Below are 26,548 nucleotides of genomic sequence, written 5' to 3'. Positions count from 1 at the left end.
ATAAAGTGGGTTTGGCCCTTCTGGTTTTCGAGCACCAAGACGTCGATATGCTTCATGTCGGCCTCCTCGATCTGGTCGCCGCTGAGTTCCAGTCTTCCTCTCATAGATTTATGTAGTTCAGCATAGGGCAGTACTAGGTATCTAGAGCGGAATCGAAGTGTTCATGCATGCCCTTTTCATTTGGTGAGACACGAAGCTTCGCCTTCTTGTCCGTGACATGGGTCATGTCTTAATATAGATTTCCATGAAAATGATAGAGGTAGAAAAAAGTCATGGTGGCTGCGATCGGAGGTTGGTAATGACGGAGAGGGTATTGGATGCGATGAACACAATGCAACACATGTTTTTCCTATGTGTCAGGTGTTTGGCGACAAATAGTACTTAAATTATTCATGCAATCAAACAAATAGTACTTAAATTATTCATACAATCAATCAATCAAACAAATGGAAATTAAATTATTCATACAACCAAACAAATAGAAATAAAATCATGCATTATTGGCGGCTCCTCTCCTCGCCCATAAATGCGCACCTAGATCCGCCTTAAATTGTGCATGAACACATGCATCTCGAATTTCATTGTGCATATGAAGAAAAGCAGCAAATTCTTGGGGTACATGCTCTACCTCAGCAAGTGGCCCTTGATAATTAAATGGTTGATCATCCTGCACAAGTTCACCGCGCTCGCTCTCAATGATCATGTTGTGCATGATCACACAAGCGTTCATCACCTCCCACATCTGAGACTCAGACCAAGTGAGAGCAGGGTACCTGACAATGGCGAAACGCTGCTGAAGCACCCCAAAAGCACGCTCAACATCCTTGCGTGCTGCTTCCTGGCATGTTGCAAAATAAGCTTCCATCTCATTTGCTGGAGAGGGAATTGTCTTCACAAATGTAGCATCCGTCGGACAGATACCATCAGCTAGATAGTACCCCTTGTTGTATGCGTGGTCGTTTATCTCAAAGTTCATGGCAGGAGCTTGTCCCTCAGCTAGCCTGGCAAACACCATCGGAGAGCGCTGCAACAGGTTGATATCATTGTTTGTTCCTGCCATGCCAAAAAAAAGCATGCCAAATCCAAAGGTCATGGTTTGCCACCGCCTCAAGAATGACACTGCAATCACCAGTATGCCCCTTGTAGATCCCCTGCCAAGCAACAGGGCAATTCTTCCAACCCTAATGCATACAGTCAATGCTTCTGAGCATCATATGAAACCCTCTTGCTGCATTTTTTTTGCAGGATCCGAGCTGTATCATCTGCTCTTGGTGCTCTCAAATAGTTTTTAGCAAACACCGCTATGACGACTCGGCAGAACTTGTAGAGAGTCTCTGTACATGTCGATTTTGCCATCCGTAGGTAGTTATTGGATGTATCTGGAGGAGCTCCGTATGCAAAACAGCGTACTGCAGCACTGCATTTCTGAATTGAGGTGAAGCCCCACAAACCTGTACAATCTTGCTTGGCCATGAAGTAGTTATCGTACTCCCTGACGCCTTAGACAATCTTCAAGAACATCGCCTTGTTCATCCTAACAGATGAAGTCTGGTGATCAGGGGGATATGTGAGCACCCCTTCTCTACTCGACACGTGTCTAACGACGTTAGCACTGTACATCCCGTACGTCCTGCCAAATCGATGGTAATCCCCTCCCCTCCATCCTCGATCGGTGTCCAGTCCCTTCCAGTCCCACCACCAGCAGAGCTCCCCTCCTCCTCTCCAGTTCCCACCCTGCTCAACTCCCACCCACAACAGTTCCCGTCGGTGGTGGCCGGGTAGGCAGCGCGAGCTCCGTCGCCGTGTGCGGCGTCTCGATAGGAGCATCCCCGGTTCCCTGCCGCAGGAGACCACCTGCATCCATGGCTTGGTTGGCCGGGATCGGGCGGACGTGGTTCTCGTCCGTCCTTCACGTGCGCGACGTACGTCGTCTGCCGGCCAGATGGCACGTGATCTCGTCCGCCGCACCTGCGTTTGGGACGTCTTCAAGATTTCCCTCATGAGAATCTAAAAAAGATTTTCCTCGTCGTCAACCTGCTTATTCATATCGATTGCCGACGTCTAGTATACCGGGGCCCCTGCTCCCTTAGCTCCAACTGCGGCCGGCTCGGACAGCGAAGACCAGCCTTAGCTGCACTGCGAGCAGCCACCGTCGCGTGTATCATCTGGGCCGTGCTCGTGGTGCAGTTCGTCGAGCCGAGAAAGGGGCACAGAGGGCGGCGTCACAAGCCGGTCCTGGGAGAGGCATGGATACGGCCACATCTGCTAGCGCCTGCGTCGGAACGAGCGACCGTTGAGGCGTTGACTCGATTTGGGCCGGCGAGGTACTGCCGTGGCATTGGAAGAGCGAATGAGCGATGCAGCTGGTGGTGTTAAGAGCAAGTACAATAGAGTCCAGTCAGCTGACTATAAGACATTAAATAATATATTTTAGATGAGTTGGAGGAGAGAGAAGAGGAGAGAGAATGGAGGTGGGCTACTATGCAATAGCCAGCTCTTGCACGTGCTCCTAGGCACCTTGTGAGAGTGAAAGGTGGACCATATATTAGTAAAGTACTACACTCTTATAGCCAACTATTGTACATGTTAGCTATATGATGACTACAAATGATATGACATCTTGTTATAGCCAACAGTTGACTATACTATTGGAATTGCTCTAATGGCCGAAAATTTGGGCTAACTATTCGCTTAATACTACAACCCCACGGGTCATTAATGAGCGCAAAGCAGAGCGCTTGGTTAATTAGTGGTAAAAAACTCATGCGCATCAGTTCACATACACTACGGGAGAACCGACGTGTGCCGACGGCCAGGCTATGTGCCGACGGCCAAATGTCGGGGCCGTCGGCACAGAGGCCTCCAGCTACCGGCGACGAAGCTCACCGTCGGCACAGCACGGCCGTCGGCACAACGCACGGTACACCGACGGCCACCCTCGGCGCAACCGCAGCCGTCGGCACAGCTAGGTGGAGCCCGAAGGTCACCGTCGGCACATCTGCCACCGTCGGTACACGCTCTGACAGGAGGGCCCAGCCGTTAAACTGTCACGGCACTGTCTGCACTGTGCCGACGGTAGCCCACGGCGCAACGGCGGCCGTCGGCACAGCCGACCGACCGCTGGGTCCCCTTCTCGCTGTGCCGACGGTGACCCACGGCACAACGGCGGCCGTCGGCACAGCCAATTATGCACATTTTTTGGTTTTTCCTTTTTTTTTTGCATCAAAGAGATAATTATTACCCATATAATTATTAATCCATATCATTTTTTTTGTTTATTTATTTCTCACTGCTATTTTGGCGAACCCCTTTGCGAGAAACCTATATATATGTATAAGGGCGGTATAGAACCCCTTCGCCGTAAATCGAACCTCGGAGGGGGTGAATGGCCCACACACGATATAAAATACTTAAGACCCACACACGATACAAAATACTTAAATAACTAGACTCACACACATACCAAAGCGCTTACGTAACTAGACCCACACACGAACCGAAACAAGTTAAAGAACTACACCCACACAGAGGAAGCAAAACACTTAAAGAAACTACACCCACACACATGAACCAAAACACTTAAAGAACTAGACCCACACACAAACCAAAGCTTTTAAAGAACTACACCCACACACGAACAAAGCACTTAACACTGGGGTCGACACACACATATTAATCAGAGAAGTCGAAATCTTCATCCTCGCTCGGGGTGTCCTGCGAAGCGGTGGTTGTGAGGTTCCACAACCACCGTTCATCATTCTCCCCCATGTCGACGCCTCTCCTTTGGCGTACTCGCTTCAACCTCGGCCTTCCTCCGCCGCTTTCCCGCCCTCCTCTCTCTCCCGTACGTCCGCTTCTCCTTCCGGAATGCGCGCGTTGCCTCGACGTCTCCGGGATGGTCTCGCGCCACCGTGCCATGAACCGCTCGTCCGCCTCGGTGGTATCAATCCGCCGCCGGCCAGCCCCGTACCGCCGCGCTTCACCCCGTGAGCGAAGTAGTGGCTCGGTAGAGAGACTCGAGCTTCCGTCGGAGACCCGACCTCCGGAAGTTCATTTCGTGGCGCGGCCGGCCAAACCTCCAAGCCGCAACGTCGTATGCGCGGGCAGCAGCCTCCTTCGTGTAGAAGGTGCCGAGCCACACACGCGTACCACCGGCGGTGATTTCAGCCGCGAAATGTCCCGCAGGCCGCAGGCGAACGCCGATGAAGCCCGTGTTGCTACGGCGACGAGGAGCCATCTCAGCGGCAGCTCAGCTCATAGGATTTTGTGGTTCTATTGGATGAGAGAAGTGATGAAGGGAGAAATGTTGCTGGTGCTGTTAGTGGAGAAGCCATGGCTATATATAGGCCGACGAGGGGCTGAAACGGCGGGAAAACATGGCGGGAGAGAATGGGCGGGAAAGGGTGGGCGGGAAAAAAGGGCGGGAGAGAAGCAGCGGGAAAGGGTGGGCGGGAAAAAGGGCGGGAGAGAAGGAGCGGGAAAGGGTGGGCGGGAAAAAAGGGCGGGAGAGAAGCAGCGGGAAAGGGTGGGCGGGAAAAAAAGGGCAGGAGAGATTCGCATGTATGGAGGGAACTCCCTCGGAGGTGAACCGGAGAGAACCTTGGGATCATAGGGGATGGTACTTGTTTCCACATGTACCTATGACCTAAGCAAGCTCAAACGTAGGCATACGCCCACCGGGGACCCCGATGGGATGCAGTCAAAGGGGTAGACGACGCGGTCAACAGAACTAGGGTTTCGTCAGAAATCGAGCATCGGACCTAGGGAATGGCCCCAAAAGTTGTGTGTCTCCACATGGCATGCACAAAAGTGATTTTAGATGGTTCTATATCCAATGCTACCCCCTCCGGTGTGCCGGCTTCTCGGACATGGGGTTCCTACACTTAGGCGGATTCCGCATGTATAGGTGGAACTCCCTCGGAGGTGAACCGGAGAGAATCTTGGGATCATATGGGATGGTACTTGTTTCCACATGTACCTATGACCTAACCAAGCTCAAACGTAGGCATACGCCCACCGGGGGAACCCCGATGGGATGCAGTCAAAGGGGTAGACGACGCGGTCAACAGAACTAGGGTTTCGTCAGAAATCGAGCATCGGACCTAGGGAATGGCCCCAAAAGTTGTGTGTGTCCACATGGCATGCACAAAAGTGATTTGAGATGGTTCTATATCCAATGCTACCCCTCCGGGTGTGCCCGGCTTCTCGGACATGGGGTTCCTACACTTAGGCGGATTCCGCATGTATAGGGGCCGGAACTCCCTCGGAGGTGAACCGGAGAGAACCTTGGGATCATATGGGATGGTACTTGTTTCCACATGTACCTATGACCTAAGCAAGCTCAAACGTAGGCATACGCCCACCGGGGACCCCCGATGGGATGCAGTCAAAGGGGTAGACGACGCGGTCAACAGAACTAGGGTTTCGTCAGAAATCGAGCATCGGACCTAGGGAATGGCCCCAAAAGTTGTGTGTGTCCACATGGCATGCACAAAAGTGATTTGAGATGGTTCTATATCCAATGCTACCCCTCCGGGTGTGCCCGGCTTCTCGGACATGGGGTTCCTACACTTAGGCGGATTCCGCATGTATAGGGGAACTCCTCGGAGGTGAACCGGAGAGAACCTTGGGATCATAGGGGATGGTACTTGTTTCCACATGTACCTATGACCTAAGCAAGCTCAAACGTAGGCATACGCCCACCGGGGGACCCCCGATGGGATGCGATCAAAGGGGTAGACGACGCGGTCAACGGAACTAGGGTTTCGTCGTAAATCGAGCATCGGACCTAGGGAATGGCCCCAAAAGTTGTGTGTGTCCACATGGCATGCACAAAAGTGATTTGAGATGGTTCTATATCCAATGCTACCCCCTCCGGTGTGCCCGGCTTCTCGGACATGGGGTTCCTACACTTAGGCGGATTCCGCATGTATAGGGGGAACTCCCTCGGAGGTGAACCGGAGAGAACCTTGGGATCATAGGGGATGGTACTTGTTTCCACATGTACCTATGACCTAACCAAGCTCAAACGTAGGCATACGCCCACCGGGGACCCCCGATGGGATGCGATCAAAGGGGTAGACCGCGCGGTCAACGTAACTAGGGTTTCGTCGAAATCGAGCATCGGACCTAGGGAATGGCCCCAAAAGTTGTGTGTGTCCACATGGCATGCACAAAAGTGATTTAAGATGGTTCTATATCCAATGCTACCCCCTCCGGTGTGCCCGGCTTCTCGGACATGGGGTTCCTACACTTAGGCGCATTCGCATGTATAGGGGGAACTCCCTCGGAGGTGAACCGGAGAGAACCTTGGGATCATAGGGGATGGTACTTGTTTCCACATGTACCTATGACCTAACCAAGCTCAAACGTAGGCATACGCCCACCGGGGACCCCCGATGGGATGCGATCAAAGGGGTAGACGACGCGGTCAACGTAACTAGGGTTTCGTCGGAAATCGAGCATCGGACCTAGGGAATGGCCCCAAAAGTTGTGTGTGTCCACATGGCATGCACAAAAGTGATTTGAGATGGTTCTATATCCAATGCTACCCTCCGGGTGTGCCCGGCTTCTCGGACATGGGGTTCCTACACTTAGGCGGATTCCGCATGTATAGGGGGAACTCCTCGGAGGTGAACCGGAGAGAACCTTGGGATCATAGGGGATGGTACTTGTTTCCACATGTACCTATGACCTAACCAAGCTCAAACGTAGGCATACGCCCACCGGGGACCCCGATGGGATGCGAGTCAAAGGGGTAGACTGCGCGGTCAACGGAACTAGGGTTTCGTCGGAAATCGAGCATCGGACCTAGGGAATGGCCCCAAAAGTTGTGTGTGTCCACATGGCATGCACAAAAGTGATTTGAGATGGTTCTATATCCAATGCTACCCCCTCCGGTGTGCCCGGCTTCTGGACATGGGGTTCCTACACTTAGGCGAGTCCGCATGTATAGGGGGAACTCCTCGGAGGTGAACCGGAGAGAACCTTGGGATCATAGGGGATGGTACTTGTTTCCACATGTACCTATGACCTAACCAAGCTCAAACGTAGGCATACGCCCACCGGGGACCCCCGATGGGATGCGATCAAAGGGGTAGACGACGCGGTCAACGTAACTAGGGTTTCGTCGGAAATCGAGCATCGGACCTAGGGAATGGCCCCAAAAGTTGTGTGTGTCCACATGGCATGCACAAAAGTGATTTGAGATGGTTCTATATCCAATGCTACCCCCTCCGGTGTGCCCGGCTTCTCGGACATGGGGTTCCTACACTTAGGCGGATCTCGCATGTATGAGGGAACTCCTCGGAGGTGAACCGGAGAGAACCTTGGGATCATAGGGGATGGTACTTGTTTCCACATGTACCTATGACCTAACCAAGCTCAAACGTAGGCATACGCCCACCGGGGGACCCCGATGGGATGCGATCAAAGGGGTAGACGGCGCGGTCAACGGAACTAGGGTTTCGTCGGAAATCGAGCATCGGACCTAGGGAATGGCCCCAAAAGTTGTGTGTGTCCACATGGCATGCACAAAAGTGATTTAAGATGGTTCTATATCCAATGCTACCCCTCCGGGTGTGCCCGGCTTCTCGGACATGGGGTTCCTACACTTAGGCGAGTCCCGCATGTATAGGGGGGAACTCCCTCGGAGGTGAACCGGAGAGAACCTTGGGATCATAGGGGATGGTACTTGTTTCCACATGTACCTATGACCTAAGCAAGCTCAAACGTAGGCATACGCCCACCGGGGGACCCCCGATGGGATGCAGTCAAAGGGGTAGACGGCGCGGTCAACATAACTAGGGTTTCGTCGTAAATCGAGCATCGGACCTAGGGAATGGCCCCAAAAGTTGTGTGTGTCCACATGGCATGCACAAAAGTGATTTGAGATGGTTCTATATCCAATGCTACCCCCTCCGGTGTGCCCGGCTTCTCGGACATGGGGTTCCTACACTTAGGCGGATTCCGCATGTATAGGGGGAACTCCTCGGAGGTGAACCGGAGAGAACCTTGGGATCATAGGGGATGGTACTTGTTTCCACATGTACCTATGACCTAACCAAGCTCAAACGTAGGCATACGCCCACCGGGGACCCCGATGGGATGCGATCAAAGGGGTAGACGGCGCGGTCAACGTAACTAGGGTTTCGTCGTAAATCGAGCATCGGACCTAGGGAATGGCCCCAAAAGTTGTGTGTGTCCACATGGCATGCACAAAAGTGATTTGAGATGGTTCTATATCCAATGCTACCCTCCCGGTGTGCCCGGCTTCTCGGACATGGGGTTCCTACACTTAGGCGGATTCCGCATGTATAGGGGGAACTCCCTCGGAGGTGAACCGGAGAGAACCTTGGGATCATAGGGGATGGTACTTGTTTCCACATGTACCTATGACCTAACCAAGCTCAAACGTAGGCATACGCCCACCGGGGACCCCGATGGGATGCGATCAAAGGGGTAGACGACGCGGTCAACGGAACTAGGGTTTCGTCGTAAATCGAGCATCGGACCTAGGGAATGGCCCCAAAAGTTGTGTGTGTCCACATGGCATGCACAAAAGTGATTTGAGATGGTTCTATATCCAATGCTACCCCTCCGGGTGTGCCCGGCTTCTCGGACATGGGGTTCCTACACTTAGGCGGATTCCGCATGTATAGGGGGAACTCCCTCGGAGGTGAACCGGAGAGAACCTTGGGATCATAGGGGATGGTACTTGTTTCCACATGTACCTATGACCTAACCAAGCTCAAACGTAGGCATACGCCCACCGGGGGACCCCGATGGGATGCGATCAAAGGGGTAGACGGCGCGGTCAACGTGAACTAGGGTTTCGTCGGAAATCGAGCATCGGACCTAGGGAATGGCCCCAAAAGTTGTGTGTGTCCACATGGCATGCACAAAAGTGATTTAAGATGGTTCTATATCCAATTCTACCCCCTCCGGGTGTGCCCGGCTTCTCGGACATGGGGTTCCTACACTTAGGCAGATTCTGCATGTATAGGGGGGAACTCCCTCGGAGGTGAACCGGAGAGAACCTTGGGATCATAGGGATGGTACTTGTTTCCACATGTACCTATGACCTAACCAAGCTCAAACGTAGGCATACGCCCACCGGGGGAACCCCGATGGGATGCAGTCAAAGGGGTAGACGACGCGGTCAACAGAACTAGGGTTTCGTCAGAAATCGAGCATCGGACCTAGGGAATGGCCCCAAAAGTTGTGTGTGTCCACATGGCATGCACAAAAGTGATTTGAGATGGTTCTATATCCAATGCTACCCTCCGGTGTGCCCGGCTTCTCGGACATGGGGTTCCTACACTTAGGCGGATTCCGCATGTATAGGTGGAACTCCTCGGAGGTGAACCGGAGAGAACCTTGGGATCATAGGGGATGGTACTTGTTTCCACATGTACCTATGACCTAACCAAGCTCAAACGTAGGCATACGCCCACCGGGGAACCCCGATGGGATGCGATCAAAGGGGTAGACGGCGCGGTCAACGTAACTAGGGTTTCGTCGTAAATCGAGCATCGGACCTAGGGAATGGCCCCAAAAGTTGTGTGTGTCCACATGGCATGCACAAAAGTGATTTGAGATGGTTCTATATCCAATGCTACCCCTCCGGTGTGCCCGCTTCTCGGACATGGGGTTCCTACACTTAGGCAGATTCTGCATGTATAGGGGGAACTCCCTCGGAGGTGAACCGGAGAGAACCTTGGGATCATATGGGATGTTACTTGTTTCCACATGTACCTATGACCTAAGCAAGCTCAAACGTAGGCATACGCCCACCGGGGACCCCGATGGGATGCGATCAAAGGGGTAGACGACGCGGTCAACGGGACTAGGGTTTCGTCGAAATCGAGCATCGGACCTAGGGAATGGCCCCAAAAGTTGTGTGTGTCCACATGGCATGCACAAAAGTGATTTGAGATGGTTCTATATCCAATGCTACCCCTCCGGTGTGCCCGGCTTCTCGGACATGGGGTTCCTACACATAGGCGGATTCTCGCATGTATAGGGGAACTCCTCGGAGGTGAACCGGAGAGAACCTTGGGATCATAGGGGATGGTACTTGTTTCCACATGTACCTATGACCTAACCAAGCTCAAACGTAGGCATACGCCCACCGGGGAACCCGATGGGATGCGATCAAAGGGGTAGACGGCGCGGTCAACAGAACAAGGGTTTCGTCAGAAATCGAGCATCGGACCTAGGGAATGGCCCCAAAAGTTGTGTGTGTCCACATGCCATGCACAAAAGTGATTTAAGATGGTTCTATATCCAATGCTACCCTCCCGGTGTGCCCGGCTTCTCGGACATGGGGTTCCTACACTTAGGCGATTCTCGCATGTATAGGGGGAACTCCTCGGAGGTGAACCGGAGAGAACCTTGGGATCATAGGGGATGGTACTTGTTTCCACATGTACCTATGACCTAACCAAGCTCAAACGTAGGCATACGCCCACCGGGGACCCCGATGGGATGCGATCAAAGGGGTAGACGACGCGGTCAACGTAACTAGGGTTTCGTCGGAAATCGAGCATCGGACCTAGGGAATGGCCCCAAAAGTTGTGTGTGTCCACATGGCATGCACAAAAGTGATTTGAGATGGTTCTATATCCAATGCTACCCCTCCCGGTGTGCCCGGCTTCTCGGACATGGGGTTCCTACACTTAGGCGGATTCCGCATGTATAGGGGAACTCCTCGGAGGTGAACCGGAGAGAACCTTGGGATCATAGGGGATGGTACTTGTTTCCACATGTACCTATGACCTAACCAAGCTCAAACGTAGGCATACGCCCACCGGGGACCCCGATGGGATGCGATCAAAGGGGTAGACTGCGCGGTCAACGTAACTAGGGTTTCGTCGAAATCGAGCATCGGACCTAGGGAATGGCCCCAAAAGTTGTGTGTGTCCACATGGCATGCACAAAAGTGATTTAAGATGGTTCTATATCCAATGCTACCCCTCCGGTGTGCCCGGCTTCTCGGACATGGGGTTCCTACACTTAGGCAGATTCCCGCATGTATAGGGGGAACTCCTCGAGGTGAACCGGAGAGAACCTTGGGATCATAGGGGATGGTACTTGTTTCCACATGTACCTATGACCTAACCAAGCTCAAACGTAGGCATACGCCCACCGGGGACCCCCGATGGGATGCAATCAAAGGGGTAGACGACGCGGTCAACGTAACTAGGGTTTCGTCGTAAATCGAGCATCGGACCTAGGGAATGGCCCCAAAAGTTGTGTGTGTCCACATGGCATGCACAAAAGTGATTTGAGATGGTTCTATATCCAATGCTACCCCTCCGGTGTGCCCGGCTTCTCGGACATGGGGTTCCTACACTTAGGCGCATTCCGCATGTATAGGGGGAACTCCCTCGGAGGTGAACCGGAGAGAACCTTGGGATCATAGGGGATGGTACTTGTTTCCACATGTACCTATGACCTAACCAAGCTCAAACGTAGGCATACGCCCACCTGGGGACCCCGATGGGATGCGATCAAAGGGGTAGACGGCGCGGTCAACGAACTAGGGTTTCGTCGTAAATCGAGCATCGGACCTAGGGAATGGCCCCAAAAGTTGTGTGTGTCCACATGGCATGCACAAAAGTGATTTGAGATGGTTCTATATCCAATGCTACCCCTCCGGGTGTGCCCGGCTTCTCGGACATGGGGTTCCTACACTTAGGCGATTCTCGCATGTATAGGGGGAACTCCCTCGGAGGTGAACCGGAGAGAACCTTGGGATCATAGGGGATGGTACTTGTTTCCACATGTACCTATGACCTAACCAAGCTCAAACGTAGGCATACGCCCACCGGGGACCCCGATGGGATGCGATCAAAGGGGTAGACGACGCGGTCAACGTAACTAGGGTTTCGTCGGAAATCGAGCATCGGACCTAGGGAATGGCCCCAAAAGTTGTGTGTGTCCACATGGCATGCACAAAAGTGATTTGAGATGGTTCTATATCCAATGCTACCCCTCCGGGTGTGCCCGGCTTCTCGGACATGGGGTTCCTACACTTAGGCGGATCTCGCATGTATAGGGGGAACTCCCTCGGAGGTGAACCGGAGAGAACCTTGGGATCATAGGGGATGGTACTTGTTTCCACATGTACCTATGACCTAACCAAGCTCAAACGTAGGCATACGCCCACCGGGGACCCCGATGGGATGCGATCAAAGGGGTAGACGGCGCGGTCAACGTAACTAGGGTTTCGTCGTAAATCGAGCATCGGACCTAGGGAATGGCCCCAAAAGTTGTGTGTGTCCACATGGCATGCACAAAAGTGATTTAAGATGGTTCTATATCCAATGCTACCCCTCCGGTGTGCCCGGCTTCTCGGACATGGGGTTCCTACACTTAGGCGCATTCCGCATGTATAGGGGGAACTCCTCGGAGGTGAACCGGAGAGAACCTTGGGATCATAGGGGATGGTACTTGTTTCCACATGTACCTATGACCTAAGCAAGCTCAAACGTAGGCATACGCCCACCGGGGACCCCCGATGGGATGCGATCAAAGGGGTAGACGACGCGGTCAACGTAACTAGGGTTTCGTCGAAATCGAGCATCGGACCTAGGGAATGGCCCCAAAAGTTGTGTGTGTCCACATGGCATGCACAAAAGTGATTTGAGATGGTTCTATATCCAATGCTACCCCCTCCGGTGTGCCCGGCTTCTGGACATGGGGTTCCTACACTTAGTGCGGATTCCCGCATGTATAGTGGGAACTCCTCGAGGTGAACCGGAGAGAACCTTGGGATCATAGGGGATGGTACTTGTTTCCACATGTACCTATGACCTAACCAAGCTCAAACGTAGGCATACGCCCACCTGGGGACCCCCGATGGGATGCAGTCAAAGGGGTAGACGGCGCGGTCAACAGAACTAGGGTTTCGTCGTAAATCGAGCATCGGACCTAGGGAATGGCCCCAAAAGTTGTGTGTGTCCACATGGCATGCACAAAAGTGATTTGAGATGGTTCTATATCCAATGCTACCCCTCCCGGTGTGCCCGGCTTCTCGGACATGGGGTTCCTACACTTAGGCGATTCCCGCATGTATAGGTGGAACTCCCTGGAGGTGAACCGGAGAGAACCTTGGGATCATAGGGGATGGTACTTGTTTCCACATGTACCTATGACCTAACCAAGCTCAAACGTAGGCATACGCCCACCGGGGACCCCGATGGGATGCAGATCAAAGGGGTAGACGACGCGGTCAACGTAACTAGGGTTTCGTCGTAAATCGAGCATCGGACCTAGGGAATGGCCCCAAAAGTTGTGTGTGTCCACATGGCATGCACAAAAGTGATTTGAGATGGTTCTATATCCAATGCTACCCCTCCGGGTGTGCCCGGCTTCTGGACATGGGGTTCCTACACTTAGGCGGATTCTCGCATGTATAGGGGGAACTCCTCGGAGGTGAACCGGAGAGAACCTTGGGATCATAGGGGATGGTACTTGTTTCCACATGTACCTATGACCTAACCAAGCTCAAACGTAGGCATACGCCCACCGGGGACCCCGATGGGATGCAATCAAAGGGGTAGACGGCGCGGTCAACGTAACTAGGGTTTCGTCGAAATCGAGCATCGGACCTAGGGAATGGCCCCAAAAGTTGTGTGTGTCCACATGGCATGCACAAAAGTGATTTAAGATGGTTCTATATCCAATTCTACCCCTCCGGTGTGCCCGGCTTCTCGACATGGGGTTCCTACACTTAGGCGGATTCCGCATGTATAGGGGGAACTCCTCGGAGGTGAACCGGAGAGAACCTTGGGATCATAGGGATGGTACTTGTTTCCACATGTACCTATGACCTAACCAAGCTCAAACGTAGGCATACGCCCACCGGGGACCCCGATGGGATGCGATCAAAGGGGTAGACGACGCGGTCAACGTAACTAGGGTTTCGTCGAAATCGAGCATCGGACCTAGGGAATGGCCCCAAAAGTTGTGTGTGTCCACATGGCATGCACAAAAGTGATTTGAGATGGTTCTATATCCAATGCTACCCCTCCGGTGTGCCCGGCTTCTCGGACATGGGGTTCCTACACTTAGGCGGATTCCCGCATGTATAGGGGAACTCCCTGAGGTGAACCGGAGAGAACCTTGGGATCATAGGGGATGGTACTTGTTTCCACATGTACCTATGACCTAACCAAGCTCAAACGTAGGCATACGCCCACCGGGGGAACCCCGATGGGATGCGATCAAAGGGGTAGACTGCGCGGTCAACGAACTAGGGTTTCGTCGTAAATCGAGCATCGGACCTAGGGAATGGCCCCAAAAGTTGTGTGTGTCCACATGGCATGCACAAAAGTGATTTGAGATGGTTCTATATCCAATGCTACCCCTCCGGTGTGCCCGGCTTCTCGGACATGGGGTTCCTACACTTAGGCGATTCCGCATGTATAGGGGGAACTCCTCGGAGGTGAACCGGAGAGAACCTTGGGATCATATGGGATGTTACTTGTTTCCACATGTACCTATGACCTAAGCAAGCTCAAACGTAGGCATACGCCCACCGGGGACCCCGATGGGATGCAATCAAAGGGGTAGACGACGCGGTCAACGTGACTAGGGTTTCGTCGAAATCGAGCATCGGACCTAGGGAATGGCCCCAAAAGTTGTGTGTGTCCACATGGCATGCACAAAAGTGATTTGAGATGGTTCTATATCCAATGCTACCCCTCCGGTGTGCCCGGCTTCTCGGACATGGGGTTCCTACACATAGGCGGATTCCGCATGTATAGGGGAACTCCCTGGAGGTGAACCGGAGAGAACCTTGGGATCATAGGGGATGGTACTTGTTTCCACATGTACCTATGACCTAACCAAGCTCAAACGTAGGCATACGCCCACCGGGGGAACCCCGATGGGATGCAGTCAAAGGGGTAGACGGCGCGGTCAACAGAACAAGGGTTTCGTCAGAAATCGAGCATCGGACCTAGGGAATGGCCCCAAAAGTTGTGTGTGTCCACATGCCATGCACAAAAGTGATTTAAGATGGTTCTATATCCAATGCTACCCCCTCCGGGTGTGCCCGGCTTCTCGGACATGGGGTTCCTACACTTAGGCGGATTCTCGCATGTATAGGGGGAACTCCCTCGAGGTGAACCGGAGAGAACCTTGGGATCATAGGGGATGGTACTTGTTTCCACATGTACCTATGACCTAACCAAGCTCAAACGTAGGCATACGCCCACCGGGGACCCCCGATGGGATGCAGTCAAAGGGGTAGACGACGCGGTCAACGTAACTAGGGTTTCGTCGTAAATCGAGCATCGGACCTAGGGAATGGCCCCAAAAGTTGTGTGTGTCCACATGGCATGCACAAAAGTGATTTGAGATGGTTCTATATCCAATGCTACCCCTCCGGGTGTGCCCGCTTCTGGACATGGGGTTCCTACACTTAGGCGGATTCTGCATGTATAGGGGGAACTCCTCGGAGGTGAACCGGAGAGAACCTTGGGATCATAGGGTATGATCCTTGTTTCCACATGTACCTATGACCTAACCAAGCTCAAACGTAGGCATACGCCCACCGGGGACCCCGATGGGATGCGATCAAAGGGGTAGACGACGCGGTCAACGTAACTAGGGTTTCGTCGGAAATCGAGCATCGGACCTAGGGAATGGCCCCAAAAGTTGTGTGTGTCCACATGGCATGCACAAAAGTGATTTAAGATGGTTCTATATCCAATGCTACCCTCTCGCGGTGTGCCCGGCTTCTCGGACATGGGGTTCCTAACTTCCTACACTTATTGTTTAGGGTTAGGGTTAGGGTTATGATTTGAGATGATCTATTCTATTCTTATTTTTTGTAGTAAATAGTGACAATAACATCACCGTCGGCACACCGTCATGCCAACTAAGTAACCCGTAGTAAAAACAGCTCGTGCCGACGGCCGTCGGCACAACATCATGCCAACTAAGTAACCTAGTAGAACAAGTGCTTACTCCTATTCTATTCTTATTTTTTGTAGTAAATAGTGACAATATTTATTTAAAAAAATAAAAAGGAAAATAAAAAATAAAATAAAAAAATAAAAAAAACAGCCTGTGCCGACGGTCACCGTCGGCACAAACTCACCGTCGGCACGGGTGGGTGGACATAATCGGATCGCGCGCGCGGCCCGACCACCTCATCCACACCCCCACCCCCGGCCCGCCCTCGGTCACGCCCCACCCCCGCGCGCCGCCGTCTCTCCCGGCCGCCACCCGCCGCCACGCCCGGCCGCCCTCGCCTCCGCCACCACCCGCCGCCACGCCCGGCCGCCCTCGCCTCCGCCACCACCCGCCGACGCCCGGCCACCTCGCCCGCCCTCTTCCTCCGCCACCACCCGCCGAGGCCCGGCCGCCCTCGCCTCCGCCGCGTCGGCAGCCGCCCCGCCTCGACCCCCTCGCCTCCGCCACCACCCGCCGACGCCCGGCCAACGCCCGGCCGCCCTCTTCCTCCGCCACCACCCGCCGACGCCCGGCCGTCCTCGCTCCGCCGCGTCGGCAGCAGCCCCGCCGCGCCGCGGCCGCCCGCCCCGACCCCCTCGCCTCGCCGCGCCTGCGGCGCCGCCTCGCCCGGCCCCCTCGCCTCCGCTGCCCTCGCCCGCCTCGCCCGTAATTGAAGGTAATTTTTCTTCTTTTTATTTTTATTTTTGTGTCTATTTGGTAGTTAGTTAGTTATTGAGTAGTTAATAGTTAGGGAAAATTGAAATGGAAAATGAAATTGAAAATGAAATTGAAATTGAAATGCTAGTTGAAAAAGATATTGAAATGCTAATTGAAAATAAAAATTGAAATGCTAAATGAAATTGAAATTGAAATGCTAATTGAAAATGAAAATGAAATTGAAATGCTAATTGAAAATAAAATTGAAATGCAAAATGAAATTGAAATTGAAATGCTAATTGAAATTGAAAATGAAATCTATTTAGCGATGAATTTGCATTGACAAATTTTTATTATTTTAACTAGGTCCCGTAGTGAGCACCCCGCGTGACGACCCCGGATCTTGCGGCGCATCTCTACGGCCGTCGACATCGCCGGTTGTTCGACTACTTCCTCTACAGCTCGAGGGTGAGCTGAATTGCCGACTCCCCTTCGCATTTTTTATGTCACTAGATTTAATTTCTCCGTCAAGTCGCGTAACCTAGGTGTCAATTCCCGTCCGCAAGCGTTACGCGGATAAATATGCATTAGTGGTCAGCATATTTTGAACCGTAACGCTTGTGGCATTTACGGGACAGTCGCCGGACTCGTAGTTGGGCACGTTTTCCATGCTGCTCGGGTGCGAGACAGGATTTCGTCGCGCCTCCCCGTTGTTCTCCGGATGCACATCCTCTCGGCTTTTGCCGAGACGTGTATCGGGAGAGCAGCGGGGAGGTGCTGTCGAATTCCGTCTCGCACCCGAGCAGAACGTGGAGAACGTACCCAACTACGGGTCCGGGGCTGCTAGGAGCCCACCTAGTAGAGATGTAGGTTGATGCACGCGTTTTCGCCGGTAGAAAAATAAAAATATGATGCATTCAATTTCATGCTACTATTTGTTGTTTGTCACGCAATAAAGCAGGATGGCCGATAATGAGTGGATGTACAAGTGGCCGTGTTAGTTCGACTCAAGTGACAGATGAATGGAAATGGAAGACCGATTTGTTAGTGAAGGAGTTAGCTCGTGGTTCGAAGGGGATTGTTCGTCCCCGTTGCCCTTGCAATGTCCAGCAGGAGGCGTCATCCTAAGGATATTCTAGAGATGACTAAACACCTTTGGTGGAATGGGTATATGCGTGACTACGACCCGCCGGTCGACTTTTCTCGGCACGAACGTGATAGAGGTGAGGTGATGCGGCAGCTGGATCGATGGCAATGAGAACGATGGCATCTTAAACTTGCTAGATGATCTTCGGGATGCTAACATGCCGAGTTACCATGGGACGAACGTAGCCTGAACCGGAGGAACCGCTCGAACCGGAGGGACCGCCACAACCGGAGGAACTTCCGGAGGAGGAACCTGAGCCAACCGCGAGGGCCTTCATTGATATGATGGCCTCGGCTAGGAGGCCTCTATACCCGGGTGCAAAAATGTCTCAACTTGATGGCATCACGCAGCTTGCTAGCCGACAAGTGCATGTTTGAGAGTACTCGAGCATCCTTTGAAAAGACTCGAGCACAGAGTAGGTAACATGTTGCCCGAAGGTCATTGCTTGCCCAAGACCATGTACGAAACGAAGAAAATCTTGAAAGCATTGAAAATGGATTATGTAACATATGATGTCTCGTCCAAAACTTTGCCTTTTGTTTTGGAAAGACTATGCGGATGACAAGTACCGTGCCAAGTGTGGTCACTCTAGGTATCATGAGGTAGATGTAGGCAATGGTCGAAGAGTGCGGACAAAAGTAGCCATAAAGATTCTTCGTTATCTCCCATTCATCAAAAGAATCCAGCGGCTTTACATGTTCGAGGAGACTGCAAGCGTATGACATGGCATAAGACCGGGATAAGATTGCAAGACGAGAAGAAACGGGTACCCATGGTACATCCATCTGATGGTCAATCATGGAAGCGCTTCGATGAAAAGCACCCAAATGAGGCAAGTGAGGCTCGGAATGTTAGAATTGCGATAGCAACCGATGGATTCAACCCATATGGTATGTCGACTGCCGCGTACAGCTGCTGGCCCGTGTTTGTTATTCCGCTCAATCTCCCTCCCGGAGTCGTAATGCAAAGGAAGAACATATTCTTGTCGATGATCCTTCCAGTGGCCCGAATATCCAGGGAAGAAATTGAGTGTCTTAATGCAACCACTTGTGGATGATTTGCACCACTCGTGGCATCACGGTACATTGACATACGACCGAGCTTCAAAGAGAAACTTCATCATGAAAGTTTGGTTCCACTATTCGATGCATGACCTACCCGGTACGCCCTATTCCGTGGGCATAGTACAGCTGGTAAGTTTCCATGCCCAAGGTGCGTGCACGAACTAGAATTCAGTGCACCTAAAAGCTGGACACAAATATGTTGCCTTTGACAAACACCGCAAGTTCCTCAGTCCAGTGGCATCGGTTCAGATCCGACAAGAAAAACTTCACGAAAGGCGTAGTTGTGCTTGAACATAAAGAAATACCAAAGTTCAATGGTGCAACCGTTGATGCCGAGCTACGTGCTCTCCAACCCTAGTAAGGAACCCGGCCACCAATTTGAGGGATATGGTAAAACGCACAACCGGACTCACATAGCGTGCATAACGAGCTCGAGTATTACAAGGACCTTGAACTTCCCCATAATATCGATATGATGCACACCGAAAAGAATTGTGGGGAGGCATTCCTTAACACCTGCTGCAACATACCAGGCAAGTCAAGGGATAATGTTTCAGCCTAGAGTCGATATTGAGGAGATATGTGACAGGGTGGCTCTACACATGCAGCCTCCCGAGGGCAATCGAAAAGGTTGGTTAAAGCCGCATGCCAAGTACTCGTCTTGATAGCGCCGACAAGAAGGAGGCATTTACGTGGCTCAAATATGACGTGATGTTCCCCGATGGTTATTGTTCGAATATGAGTAAGGGAGTCAATCTTGCTACAGGAAAAATAAACGGGCTCAAGAGTCACGACTATCAGATATGGATTGAGCGGCCGATGCCGGTGATGCTTCGAGGGTATCTCCCCGATCATGTCCGGCGAGTGCTTGCGGAGGTGAGCCATTTTTTCCGCACGGTCCGTGCTAAGCGTATATGTACCGAGGTGATTGAGAAGCTACAGGAGCAAGTGCCGGACATGCTATGCAAGTTAGAGATGATATTCCCCCAGGCTTCTTCACTCCGATGTTACATCTCATCGTGCATCTCGCCAACGAGGCACTCTTGGGGGACCGTGCAAGATCGTTGGCGCTTTGTATTGAGAGGGAGTTCAAGTATATTCGGTACAAATGTGGAAACAAAAATAAGATTGAAGCATGCATAGCTGAGGCAACTCTCCTCCATGAGATGGCAGTACGCCACGACAATGTACTATGCCAATGATGTGCCCACTAAGCATAACCCGGTCGCTCGGTACAATTCCGATGAGCCCAACCGTGACCCAAAGCTCTTGCTCTTCAAATATCCCTGTGGCAAGGCCGGTGCCTCAAAAGTGGAGAACATTTCGCCGTAAGAGAAGGATTGCATAATGCTTTACGTGCTTATGAACATGGAGGAAGTGGTCGATTTCATGAGGTAAAATGATGAACCAATTACTTTGCAACCAAGTAACTTGGTTTTGGTCTAATACGTATTTTCTCCTTTCAACTAATTCCATGATGAAATGTGGTCGGGAAGAAATGGTCCCACTCCCACGCAAAGTGGTACACTCTTCTCGAAAGAGGGTGCCCCGCCCTTAAATAAAAGCTTCGTGAACTCGGTTCCATGAAAAAGTAATTTCTCAAATGTTCCTCTTACTTTGCAATCCGTGACTTGTCTTATTACACGTAACTAATGCACAAAATAATCTGAACCGAACTTGTAGGGAGCTGATCCCAACGTTGAGATGACGAGATGAGTTGAGATGCGTTTCCCGTGGTTTTAACCGTAGAGTCCATACGCATGAGAAGTATGATGTAAATGGGTATCGCTTCCATACGGAGTTTCACCGAAGAACCGGCCTAATGCAAAAACAATAAATACTGGGTCTACACTCGCGGAGCCGATGATCTTGATTACTATGGAAGGTTACAAAAGGTATACGAGTTGACGTTCAACAACGCAAACATAGAACTCAAGCTCTTTGTGTTCAAATGCCACTCGGTTTGACCCACACGGTGGAATGAGAAGCACCCCTTCCATTGGTTTAGTTGAAGTTAGGCCTACAACCACCTACAGCGGATCCGACGTCTATGTTGTGGCTCACCAAACCAAGCAAGTTTATTATTTGTCCTACCCATGTCGAATGAGGAACTCATGGGCTGGGAAGTCGTGTTCCGGTATCGCCACATGGTAAGCTACCCATCCCCTCCGAGGACGATTACAACAACATTGACCCGGTAACATATGAGGGAATTTTCTATCAAGAGGAAGAGCAGTTCGGGGCTCTTCAAATAGACATAGGTCTTCGGGATCTCCACAACGATGTACAAATGCGTGGTGAGACCGTGGTGGACCCGAAGGACATAGCTATGCTCACCAAGCGCCATGCGAGCAAAGACAACATTGTCGAGACTCAACCGGAACCCAATGCCGACCATGAATACTCATATGATACCGATTTTGATAGTGAGGCTGAGAACCCAATGCCTAGAGATGAGAGTGGTGATGAATGGTGAGGGTCTTTTATGCTTAGTACCTACATTATCATTATGCTTAATACATACATTTGTCATTATGCTTAGTACCTACATTATCATTATGCTTAATACATACATTTGTCATTATGCTTAATACCTACATTTTTCATTATGCTTAGTACCTATATTTGTCATTATGCTTATTAATTTTCAACATGCTTATTAATTATTTTCTCTTTTTCTTATGCAGGTAATTGCCCAATATGAGCGGACGGAAGGCATCATCGAGCTCCTTGCTTGATCAGATGCATCAGCGGAAGCCAGGGCCGGGTGCTTCCAGACGGAGTGGAAGACCCATTGTTCCCACCCGGCGTTACGAAGACGCAGCACGGAGGGCGGGGAGGACGAGGGGAGGACGAGCCGGAGGACGAGGGGGAGGACGAGCCGGAGGACGAGGGGGAGGACGAGCCGGAGGACGAGGGGGAATGCACAGCCTCCTTCTAGCCGACATTCCCTCTCGCTTCCCGGCTCGGTGGCTTCACGCGCCTATGGACGAGGAGGAGGACACTAGGGAGGAGGAGGAGGACACTAGGGAGGAGGAGGAGGAGTCTAGGGACGAGGAGGCTTCGACGGAGATGGCTCCGAAGAAGTTGCGGATTCGTGGGGAAGCGCAGGTTCCCGATGAGAGTAAGGAACCCGCTACGGAGGATGAGAAGTGGCTCCTTGTCCAGGAAAGATAGAGTAAGTAGTAAGGTGATTTCATTTTCGTTATGACACTTAGCATTTTCTAATGTTTGATAATTGTGCAGGAATTTCACATACACGGGGAATGTCCGCGTGCCAGGGAGTCTGATTGGAGCTGCTATTAGGAAGTACTGGCCGGGGATGTACACTCCGGTCCTTGGGGGCGAGTCCAAGCTAGCCTACACTTGGGAAGACTTTGAGATAGCGCCTTACCCTGGCTTTACTTCCGCCGCCGACGCCGTGATCAAGAAGTTTTGGGTACGTAATGCATACTCTTTGGGTTTCGTTCATATGTAGTTGATAACCCCACCGTGATAACTCATGCCTCTCACACTTTCTGTTATGCTTGATTGCAGCGCAATTATAGGGTGGCGACTGAGCATAAGGAGAGGGCGGACGTGATCCTCCGTAGCATGTGTCGGAAGTTGACACGGCAGCAGTGGTACAACCAGAGGATCACGTGCATCGGCCACTTCTATGCTGAGCAGGGCGTAAGGTACACAAAGCCTGAGATTGTGCAGTGGACTCGCCCCGGCTATGACGATAGAGCAATTCATGTCGGTAAGTAATTGTCAATGCGATTCTATGTACTGCGGCTAACTTGCAACTATATTGTTTGTTCTTCAAATGAGTTTTGATTTTGCAGGTTGTACCACATTGGGCTGATAATAATAAGAGGGCCGCCTTCATGGAGTTGGTCAAGAATTGGGTCGGCGAAAACCCCGATTTCAAGGCCGTGAGCGACCGGAACAAGGCCAACCGTGGGAACACTACAACATATGTGACATTATATGACGCTCATTCCATGACGTTTCAGTCAAAAAACGTCACAGTTTCTGAATTTTTGACTATTCCCTGACGTTTTTTCACTGTATCGTCACGGAATGAGCGTCATAGAATGTCACATTTGTTGTAGTGGAACCAGGGAACACACAGTGCGGGGAGCAGCAGCACCGATCGCTATCGGGAGCGTCTGGTACATATAAAAATGGAACAAGCTGCATTTTTTTGATTTTCGATGATATGCATAACATTTGTTTTGTGATGCAGTGGAAGAAGCTCGGGAGGGAAGTTGGTGAGATGGAAGCGTGGACGCACATGAAGCTGGTGACGCCCAGTCCGAACGAGCCTCGGCCCGCGCCTGAGAGGTACTACGGCAAGGCCAAAGAGAGCAAGGAAAGATACTGCGAGGAGTACGCCAAGCTCCATCCAGAGGTGGAGGACCCGATGACCGAGCCGGTCGACGAGGTGGCGATGATGTCGGCGGGGTCCGGCCAGCCGCATGGACGTCCCGCCCGCCTTGTCGGGGGTTTCAAGCCTCGGAGGAACTTCACGCAGATCAAGGCTACCCTCCTCCGGCAGCCTACGCTACCTCCTCGCGGACTACATGCCGTTCTCGGGTAGAGGTAGATGTAAGTCATCCACACTTTCATCCTCTGTTTTGACTCTTGTTCCTGAATGGCTATGTTGATGAGACGCATTATTTCTGAAATTGTAGACTCAGCTCGAGGAGGCCTATGCAGTAGCTTACGAGGAGTATCTCGAGAAGATTAAGGAGCATGACCTTGTGAAAGATGCCTATGTCCAGTGGACGAGCAACCAGATGGCGGTAAGTTTCAATCTCTATGGTTGCAAAACATCATAAGTCCCCATGTTTGAATCTGAGCTATCTCTCCCGTTTCTTGCGAGTTTCACTCGGCTCATGATGACCGGAGTGCGAGAGGAACCACTCCCGGAGCCACCTCATCCGGGCCGACGCCGTTGTTCCCGTCCAAGGAGGAGTTCTATATCATGTACAAGCGTCGCGTCGTTGACCCCGGTAAGTTGCTAACTTGGCTAAGTTGCTAACTTGGTGTGACATGGCTAAGTTGCTAACTCCCTCCAACATGTAGGGATTGGGAGAATCCGGGAACGACACTCCTTGTGGTACGCCGATGCACCCCGGTCTCCATTCTCCTCGGTGCTTCGCCGAACCTCGGCATTTTTCTCGGTTCCGGTGGCTCTCGTCGTGGTTCTACCTCCCCGAGCACCGTCGAGATACAGCGGCCTCACTTCACCGACTCGGAGCTAGCTCGTCACCGTAGCTAGATCGTCACTCGGGTGGTGCACCACCATAGTTTCTACATTGTACTAGCACATGATGACACGCTCCATCTTTGTAGTGGATCCGGTGTATGTACCATGGTCTTGTATGCTATATTTGTGCTATTTGTGAGATTTGATGCTATATTTGTGAGATTTGGTGCTATACGGTGATATCTTTGTGCTATATGGTGCTATATATGTTACTGCATATTCAATCCTATAATATGTGCATTTTGTGCGATTTATCGAGCAAATGAGGCCAAATTGGCAAAAATCAGAAAAAACTGGGCCTGGCTGTGCCGACGGTGTCACCGTCGGCACAGGCCCGTAGCTGTGCCAAATGGCAGGGTCTGTGCCGACGGTGACACCGTCGGCACAGCCAGGCCCTTTCGCGCGTTTTTTCCAGTTTGAATGCCACCGGTTTGCCGCCAGTTCTGGGGAAAAAAAAGGGAAACTATGCCGACGGTTACACCGTCGGCACAGCTGGGGACGTTGACGGCGCCGGCGTGACGGCTGGGTGGCTCTGCCGACGATGGGGCGGCCGACGGCCACCGTCCAGCCGTCGGCGTACGACCGTGCCGACGGTGACTTGCCGTGCCGACGGTGCGCGCGCGGACCCCGACGCTCGCTGTGCCGACGGGGAGACGCCGACGGTGACCGTCGGCAGAGACTGTGCCGACGGTGATCATTGTTGTGCCGACGGTGCGGGGCCGTCGGTGTAGCCGGTCGTCCCCGTAGTGATAGATAATCCACCGTGGTTGCTACTTCTGTAGACTAGCGACAAAACAAAAAACACAGCGCCAAACCACCAGCTCGCCCCCCGTGGTTCACAAGAAAGTCGACATCAGCCAGAAAAAGTAGGTACACGCCGTGTGTCGCCGTGAGCATCTCCACCAGCGGGACCGTTAGTGAGTAGTATAATTCAATGGTGGTGGACCAAATCCAACGGTGATACACCCGTACCCCTCTGATCACCAAATCCACTCTCTTCATCCTAAACCGGCGCCGAAATTTCTTCGTTCGCGTCGTCGTTGAAGTAGTCGGCGTCAAGCAGCATTGCACCGGCTTGACGATGCCGGTTGATATTCCTCCTCTTGCCTGGCTTTGAGCCGCCGCGCTGAGGCACGCCGAAGAAAGGCTAGAGAACACGCATCATGCTCGTCAGAATCAGCTGCTGCTATTGCCGCCGGATAGCCTCAGCGTTCTGCTCCTCCGTGAACAGCTGCACCATCATCTCGTCGTCGTTGTCCATCGCGGAAATCGAACGAACACCTTGTGGGCAGGGCGGTTGTGCCGCGGTGGCGGCGAGCTCTTTTCCGGGCGAAACAGCGGCGCCGGTCGAGGGGGTGGCGGCCGCGTCGATGGATAGCGGTTCCTAGACATGCAGCGGTGTCTATTGCAAGAAGGGGCGTGACGGCGACAACGACGGTGGCGATCTAAAGGGATGGGAGTCGGCTCGAGCGTGGGTAGGAGGTGGGGAAATCGGTGTGTCTGGTTGCCAGGCGGAGCCCACACTCATTTTCTGGCGAGGCGCCGGCACGCCCTATTCGCGTCCTACGCGAAGGGGCCGCCACGGGGATACCATCGATTCTATTGGGCTCGAAAACTAGCCGACACCGTTTGGGACGCACCGGTACGAGCCCAAAAACCACGCCGGCCTTCAAATCGCTATCGGGACCGCTATGGTGGGCGCCAGTGGAGATGCTCCAACAATGATCGATCAAGGAGCACGAAACAAGAACAAGATCGTCTTTCCTCTTTTGCTTTAGGAGAATTAAGCAAGGCTACAAAGTACTGCAGATGGGAGGGGTGAAGGGAGATTATAATAGCACGCGCGCGCGTACGTACCACTGATCTGGTGTTTAGTGCCATCGGCGACAGACACGTTGTCCAGCTCGTCCCCCCGCCCATTCTTGGCGTCGACGTCCAGCGCGATCACCTTCTCTGCCGCCGACATGGACATCTTCCTCCTCTTTCTATCGATATGCTGGAAGCTGGGAGAGGATGCTGGTGGAGGTCTGGGGAAATGGAAGGGGAGACGGCCGGCGGACGAATGAACTAGAGTGAATCACAGTTAAAAGGGCGGAGAGAGGGGAGGCCGACTGTTATAGAGGACTGCAGTCGTCGACTAGGAGTCATCATTTGGTCGTATCGTAAGAAACGAGAAAGATGCATGCGTACTCACTACATCAGCTATACAACTATTTATTCAGAGGAGCTCCACCGACCATCGGATCAGCATCCAATGGCGACACCTTGATGCCATACGTGGCATGTATTGTATTACCTACAACATGTAATCTTGTTGACAACCGTGCGTGGGGGAGCACCGGCTCAGCCTACGGTGAACAGTAAATCTATGAACAGTAAAAAATAAAACCGCTCCACTGCTCTACCGGCGATCCGGTCCACCTCCGACCCAGCCCAGCACCTCCATCCCCTGCA

General features: G+C 52.3%; 1 pseudogene; it reads right to left on the bottom strand.

Annotated features, from left to right (window-relative positions):
• Window positions 1–26,066, bottom strand: part of LOC124699147 — a 32,564-nt pseudogene extending 6,498 nt beyond the window's left edge.
• Between the last annotated feature and the right edge of the window lie 482 nt (window positions 26,067–26,548).

Source organism: Lolium rigidum, chromosome 3 (assembly GCF_022539505.1).
Source record: "Lolium rigidum isolate FL_2022 chromosome 3, APGP_CSIRO_Lrig_0.1, whole genome shotgun sequence".
Taxonomy (NCBI): domain Eukaryota; kingdom Viridiplantae; phylum Streptophyta; class Magnoliopsida; order Poales; family Poaceae; genus Lolium; species Lolium rigidum.
Note: the sequence above shows the minus strand (reverse complement) of the source record. Positions and strands in the feature narration are given on the sequence as shown.